Genomic DNA, 8,173 nt, shown 5'->3' on the forward strand with positions numbered 1-8,173 from the left:
GTGCGGGAGTGAAGGAAGGTGAGAGAAGTAGAAGAGGGGGTGGAAGAGGGAACACATGTCCTGCTGTGATAGTGGATTTCCAGGCCAGTCGTGGCTCCAGCAAAGGTAGTGCCTGCTTTTCTTGAGTGTTGAAGGAGCCTGTTGGTTCACACTAGTTACTCTCCATACTCAACAGGAACGCACAACTCTCTTTTTCCCCAACTACACATTTTCTTCATTAAAAAATCCAGAACCTGTTCTTTAGTTGTGGAGTTTGCTGGAGCTCTTGACTGCCACTCAGCCTCCTGGATGCTGTGTGACGGTCCTGCTGGACACAGGAAGGCTGCTTCACCTGGCTGCCTTTCCACAAGTCCAGCTGGGTGCTTCTCCTCCCTGTCAGGTCATTCCATGGCTGGATTGTGTGTGTGTGTATTGTAGCAATGTGATCAGATGTGTTAAGATGTTAGGGCTTAGTTCTGCCGCAGGAACCATGAAATGTCTCTCTGCTGTGAATTTTCCCTCCCCAGACAAAGGCAGAAAGGGTTTTTGTGCACCGTACTTAAACAGCCCTACTTTCACTTAGAGTTCAGTCCTCAGATAATCTGGCTGACTAAAGCTGGTTTAGGTTGTGGTGCTGTTTGATACTAGTCTGTGTTAATCCAAGGCACTTGGTTTGTGTCCCCAAGTCACTGAACCATGTGTTGTGGGGAGTAAAAATACTACTCAGACCAACACCACCTTGTGGCGGAAGATTATCATTACATCTCCCTCCTATCCACCACTGGTTCCTCCTTACACACTGTGCCCACAGCTTGTGCCAGCTGACAGTTTTTCCATCGAGGTCCATCAAAGTATGCTATGAATCCTAGCGCTGCTATCCATATTTTTTTCTCGTGGCAGACTGCCTAAGACAGTCTGACTGCAAGTTCACCTTGCAAGGCCAGGAGTTGACAGTGTACCGTGACAGGCAGCTGGCAGGCAGACAGAGAGACTGGCAGGCGGCGGGAGGAAAGGGATCCTCAATGTCTGCCCGGTCCAAACTGCCTCCAAATGGACTTGTTTGTCCTGGTGCCAGGGTCCAGCTCTGGCCGGCAGGTTAATGAATGAGATGGGCTAACACTAACTCAAATGCTGTCGTCTTTTAAAGCTGGGCATTCATAGGCTCATACTGATAATGTGTTTGAAATCAGGTGAATTCAGTCAAGTCTTAGCTTCCCCAAAGCCTGAGAAGATCACCTTGAATTGACTTCTTGAAATCTTTGTCCATGTGGCGTTAGCTCCTCTTTGACCTCTCTCTGACCTCTCTGTCGATATGTGTGTGTTCCCCTCGTCCCTCGTCTGGACGGTCCGGCGAGCGAGCGGCCCGCTCTGTGATCTGAGCTGAGGTGACAGAGGTTAAAAGGCAGGATCAGTGTCTGCTGGGGAGTTCCAGGACTTGTTTCCTCGTAGTACACGCTATTCCACCGGGGCTTCTTCCTGGATGGTCCTTCCCCTCGCATCAGTATTCAGGCCGCTGCCTCGGCCCTCTCATCCCTGGCCCTCCCGGATTTATTTTCATACTATGGAGGTATGATAGCCGCTTAATAATTTATATTTAGAGTGTATACCCGTGCACTGAGAAATTCTGATTCATCCTCCCCGACTAGCTGCCCGCCCTCTTGCATCATTTAGGCCCGCAAGTTGGGCTGTGGAGGCCTTTGGAGTTGAGCCGTCGACATTTTGTTGGTGGTGGGTTTGTGTCTGATGGGTCGACGGATGGTTTTGTGGGATAGAGGTGAACACTGTGGTTTTTATTCTCTCAGATGACATGAGCCTTTTAAAAAGCAACAAGACCCGGGATGTAAATGCGTGGTTCTGATCTGACCCACAGAAACACTGATGACCTGGGCCACCTCTGTAACTTACAGCTGTCCTGGAGGCCCGAAGCCAACCAGACCTTTTCCTGCTATTAACTCTCTTTCAAAAGGAGAAATCGGGATGCTACACACACCAGTCCAATGGGAGACCAGTATAAAAGGGCACGGTCCAATCAGAGAGCTGGGTGTTCATGAGTCTTAAATCCAATAGAAGAGCATTGTGTGCGGGCTCGGAGCCAATGAGAATATCTCGTCTGCACATTCTGTCATTGTTGCATGTTTTCCATGTGGTGTCCAGATTAGGGCTCAGTAATGGTTTTAACCTGTGTGAACATGAAGACTTCACACATCATTTACTCACAGAGTGGTTTGGAGAGTCTGGGTTTTAGTTTTTCAGTTTTTTAGAATTAGGTTAACAAGTGTCAGCATTTTAGTAAATGAATACTCAAATTTTTGCCTTAATCAACCATTTATGATCGAATAGGCGCATTCATTTTCAGCATATGTTGTGTTTAAGCCTGTATTCTAGGTCTTTGGCTTAGTCCGGGGGCAACTGGGCTTGTCTCTTTATGTCTGTTCTTTTTCCATTTCCACTTGTCAGAAAGGGAGATAAATATAGTTTAGGACAAACCAAAATACATGGGTGGGTTCAGCTATGCGCAGAGCAACAAGCCACAGAGGAAGATGTGGCCACAGACAAACAGCATCTGACTGCAGTGAAAATAGCCGCCTGCTTCAGCAGAAGTAAACTGGTGGAGAGGACTGCTATCTAAATGGATGAAAATAACTGGTCCGAGCAGCACATTAGCTTAGCTGCAGATTGGGCTCAGTATGATTGGGCACCCTCCTGTAAACACACCTCACTTCCTGGTTACAGAGCGTAAGAGCAGACAAAAAGTCTAGTCTGTGGGAGACCTTAATGCTACAGTACCTTTAGAGTAGATGACTCACTCAGTCATGTCGTCTAGTACTCCTGTGGGTAAGGTAAAAAGTCAGGTAAATAAAGACAGATGCTATTTCCTAGTGTTGTGCTATAACCTTTGTTAGTCCCCACAGACCACCTCTGGAGATAAAGTAGGGTTTTTTCTACTGAGTTTTCTATGGAGAGGCCATTTCGTTGTGCAGACATGATGTCATGTTCTGTGTTTCTCCATACAGATGTGCCTGTTAAAGGTTTCATGCTGCACTGTTTTTAGTGAGAGAGGAACAGGAAGATAGCTACACAGATATTAAAAAATGGGGAAAATTCAATTAAGATGATTTATTTCACCTGCAGGGTGGGAAATCTCATCATCTTGACTTGGAATGGTGATATGAGGTAAACATACGGTAAATTGAGGGGTGTGTGTGTTCTGTTTTGGCCTTAGTGCAAGCACACACACACACACACACACACAGCAAAGCCTCATTGCTCACTGTTCATCCACTTGTGAATGCGAGTTCCGACAGACCCAGACACTGTAGGCCCAAGCACTCCCTCCTCACCCAGATGTGTGGCCATACAGTACAGAGCCCGCGGAAAGAGGAGGCGCAGGCGGAGGAGGAGAGGGAGCCCTCCCCAGAGAGCGCTGCCCGGAGGAGATGCGATTAGGAGGTGAAGCAGTCAAACGCTCGCTCCAAATGTGCCGGCACGCCACGATAACCCCAGGCTGTTCTGGAGAGAGGGGAGTGACAGCCTTTCCTTATGGCTGGCTTCAGCCTGCTTATTCATCATATCCCTGCCACCCCTCTGACAGGCCTGCCTGCTCGTTTCGACCCTGCAGACATACACACACACATACACACACACTCACTGACGAGTGGACTGAAACACACACACACACAGCCCACAGTTTATCTACAGAAGCCCACCGCTAACAACCAATAACCCGGCATTTAGCCTTGGAGCATCAGCTTAGCCGACACCATCAGACACAGAGTCAGACACCGTGTCAGGACTGGGCTTGATAAGGTGGTGTGTCCATCTGGCTCCAAAACACACACACACACAATCCTCAGTGTGCCATGCGTAGGCTCCTGGGAAACGGAAGAAGCACCTGGTAGCCCGCGGTGGTTGTCTTTCATTTCATTCAGCAGTGTGTGTGTGTCAGCTGACAAAGCGTCCATCTTTATGAAAACACCTTGGGTGTTAGCTCGCTGAATGGGCTCTTTGTTTTTGCATTCCTGTGTTGTGTGAACACTGTTATGGTTTCCCCGGCTGATAATTACTGAAGCGACTCGCAGTCTTTGCTGCCTTCCTCCAGCGCCTGCTCAGCTTAGTGCCTCCATCGCTGTGCCTGGACCTTGACAGTAATGCTACCTGACACCTACTTTAGCACCTTTCAGACACACAGAGGCTATAATTTGCCAAACTTTCTGACCTGGGGGGTGTAGGTAGGATGGAGGGAGGTGTCGGGAGAGGCCCCTGCCCCCACACAACCCCACGCAGAAAGAAAGGGGAATGACGTTTTTGTTTTCCTTGAGATCTTTTGAAGCAGCTTTTGCAAATGCAAGTGTTCTAATATAATAGTCAGGTAGGTGGAGAGGAGCCCCGTAGGGCCTAAGGCTTTGTTATTGTTCCGTCGGTGGGCGGGTGGATTTGATGGGGTAATTGAACACATATTTATTGTGTTAGGTTCAGCTGGAGTGTGACGGTTTTGATGATGCCTCAATTAGAGCTATTAGTGGGATGATTGTGCTTGCGTTCGTAAAGTGGTTGCTCTTTTACAGCGAAAGCTGTTTTTCCCTCGCTCTTTTCATGCCGTCTTCAAAGCCGGAGCTCCTGAACGACCATCTGGGAAAATCACCCCTTCGCGCCGACCAAGAGGACGATGGCGGCTGGCTTCGTCGGTTGTCGTGGTAACACAATGCAATAACAATCCCTTTTACCGTGTGACAACGCGGGGCCCGCGATGTAGAGACCGACCCGACGAGTGTGAAACCGCTCTCTCTACACTCACTGTCCGAGGGCGCGCAGACAAACACAATGTTATCTCCTCCAGCTCGCCTCCAGGCAAAATGTGAGCAGTCACGGAAGGCTTGCTGAAGTGTCAAAGCCCCCATGTCCCCCGGCCCCCCCGCCACCCCATCTGTCCCCCCCCCCCTCCCAGACCTTTACAGGGGTTGAGGGGCTGGGAGAGTGCACTCGTAGCGCCAAGGCCTGTAGAGTGCCTGATAGGTTTGAGTGTGTCTAACCCTGTGATCCGTGTGCTAACATTGCCCCACTGGAGTAAGATCACTGCTTCGGCTGCCTCTCTTTGTCCCCTAGGAGGGGAGGCTTACCCATAGACCCCCTGTTTACTCTGGCCCGCACAATAGGCAAGTCTAAACTGCTTTTGTAGGGTGGATTTAGGCCAGATTTACCTCAATTTGATCTGGGAGGGCCCCCTTTCATCAGTGTGGAGGTCTAATGCCCTTAACTGGCTTAACCTGCCCCCCCCCCTTCCCATGCCCACATCTACTCACCCCTACCCCTGCTCACCCCCTTTGGTCTTCAGGGCCCCTGGGAATCAGTGTCATTGGGGCTTGACCATGGCAAAGGATGATGGGAGACAGCTGACAATTCTCCAATCTTGTCATAAGCATGTATCTTAAACATAGACATAGTAAACAAGTCATAAGCATGCTTGGAACCATCTTTAAAAAACATTCAATTGCCATAGTACATGCTAATCGACATTCAAACATCTTGTCATGAAAAACAACTCTCATTGAGCAATAGCACTCAGTGGTGCCTTATCCTTTTAGCACTTGTTGTGAATATAGCCCCAGACAGAGAGTGGCACTGTTGGCTATTTATGAGACCTCCTTCGTTGCTGGGAGTTTAATGACCACTGTAGTCTGGTCATGAATAACCATGAGGGGAAGATGCGTGGGGAAGCTGAACCCTAGGCGAGGTCTGCTCCAGACCTGAGAGTGCCCTCTCCCACAGACAAGCTACTTCCACCATCGTAACATCTCTTTTGAGGAGGAAAGTGATAAAAGTGTGTCTTCACTTGCCTTTTATCAGAGCTGTCAACTGTTGGAATACAGTTTTTATGAGTCTGTTATATATGCAGTTTTTTGCCCTTCCAGCAATGACAACTTTCCCATCGTTGCTTTGACACAATCTCCAACCTGTGTTCTGTTTCCTGTCCGACAGGATAGTACTTCCTGTGGGAATGGATTGCTCTTCCTGGTTGAAGCAACTTCGCAGCTTCGCAGACAGCCTACGCATACCAGGATGTAGACAATCTCAGCCTTTGTCTCCAATCAGTCACAATAACGGCAAACCCAAGCCAGAATGTCGCCCATGCGAAGATTCAAGACCTCCCCATTCTGTATTCATGAGAGGAAAAAATATTATTTTCAAAAAATGATTTTGAATTGCAAATGTGTCCAAATCAGCCCCATGTGAGCACGGTGGAGTAGAGTAGAGGGCAGTATGGTGGCACAGCTTATCCCTGTTCCTGTAAGCTGCACACAGGCACACTAGCTGCCTGCCTGCCTGCCTACCACACTCGCTGACACACATGCCCAAATTGTCATGGCATAATTATGTAACCTAAAAACCCCTCCAGATTATTCAAATGTAGTTTGAAAGTGTCAACTCCTGTGTTGGGGATGGACTTGAGACGTGTCACCATGTGAATTTGAAATGGTTAAATTTGGGGATGGGTCCTTCTCTCTCTCCGTCTTGCTCTCTTCTTTTTTGGGGGGGTTGCCCCCTCTCCCCCCCCCCCTCTCCCCCCCCCCTCTCCCCCCCCCCCCTCTCCCCCCCCCCTCTCCCCCCCCCCCCTCTCCCCCTCCGCCGTGGCGTAATCCAGAAGCCATATCGTCACCACCGCCTGTGTTACCTTTGATGGGTCGGATTAAAGCAAATCTCCATTCCTTTGGTGGATTTCAAACGGCTGTGAACAATGATGCCAGCCATGGGAGAGTTAATGAGGACTGGGCTGGTCTGGCAGCCGGAGAGAGTGACTTTAAATCAACCTGATTAGAGAGACAGATATCTTCTCTACCCCCCCCCCCCCCCCCCCCCTCCTTCTCCACCTTTTACTCTGCACTCCTGCTCTCCCCTTCTCGTTCTTGTTCTTTCTCTCGTCCTCGGCACGCTTCTCTTTCCCCTTCTCTCGTCCTCTTCATTTCTCACCTTTGCTCATCTCTCATTCCCTCTCTAGATCTCTCCTTCTTCCCCTCGTCGCTCCCTCCTCTCCCCTCCCCTCCTCCCCTGCGTGTTCTGGTGAGTGAGCCCTGTCTTAATTAGTGGGCTGGAGTGTGAATGTGCCTTTCACATGGTGTTAATGAAAAGCTTTGCGCGCTCTCTTTCAGTGAATTAGTGGCTCTCTTCCCTCCCTCCCTCCCCCCTCACTCACTCCCTCCCTCCCTCCCCCCAGTCCGTGACCAGGGGGAAGTGTTATTACAGGAGATGTTGACTCTGCAGCTTTAGGCTTGGCTCTCTGTTGTGCTTGCCTGATATCTTAATTAAACATGCAGATCTGACTATCTTCTAGTCCACTGACACTGCTCTCTCTGTTGCTGTGGTGTAATGCTACATGTTGTTTTGTGAATCGATTAAACTCTTGTTAACCAGTTCTTCCGCCTCATTTGAAAACGTGAACACATGCTTGGTTCTTTCGTGGTATTAGGATTTCAACGTAAAATAATCCCACGCGTGAAAATCACAGGTGTCATTATTTCAACTATACATCTATAGTCGATGACAAAAGCATTCAAATATAGTGCACGCACAAAGAAAAGATAGCCTCATCCGAGTGCTATCATAGATCTTTTATGCAGCTTTCGCCTCTGGGCCGAGATCTCTTCTTGGATTCCACGCGTCATGACCCACCATATTTATCAAGTCTACAGTTGCCCTGATATCTATTTCAAGTGTTGACACTGTTTGCAGGTGTGCCTCTTCCTCCCGGGACTGATCCGGCTGGACTGGATCCTGAGACCCAGCTGCTGGACTGGCATAGAGGGAAGCTTTGTTTTCCATCCCCCCTAAAGCTGATTTATCTACGGAGTGATATGGAGACAGCACTGCCTGTCTGCTACTGTCACTGGAGGCTAGCTTTATGGAGTATCAGGCTGAGGTATGAGAGTTGAGGTGTGTAGCTGGGTTATGAAAACAATAATGATTGATAGATGTGTGTGGGGCTCTCCCAAGACATTGAAACAAAGGGCGCACACATTTCTAACGGAGACGAGTGAATTCTACCTTCTTCTTCTTTCTCAAAGGCAAAGTAGAGATGCTTTACTTAGATATTTTGTAGCAGACATAGTAAGTGGTTGTGTGTTAGATGCCGGCGCTTGTAACCTGATGTTGGCATAGAGACAGAGGCGAACCCATCTCTCCCAGTCGTCATTCAGTGATG

The sequence above is a fragment of the Osmerus eperlanus genome, chromosome 10 (assembly GCF_963692335.1).
Source record: "Osmerus eperlanus chromosome 10, fOsmEpe2.1, whole genome shotgun sequence".
Taxonomy (NCBI): domain Eukaryota; kingdom Metazoa; phylum Chordata; class Actinopteri; order Osmeriformes; family Osmeridae; genus Osmerus; species Osmerus eperlanus.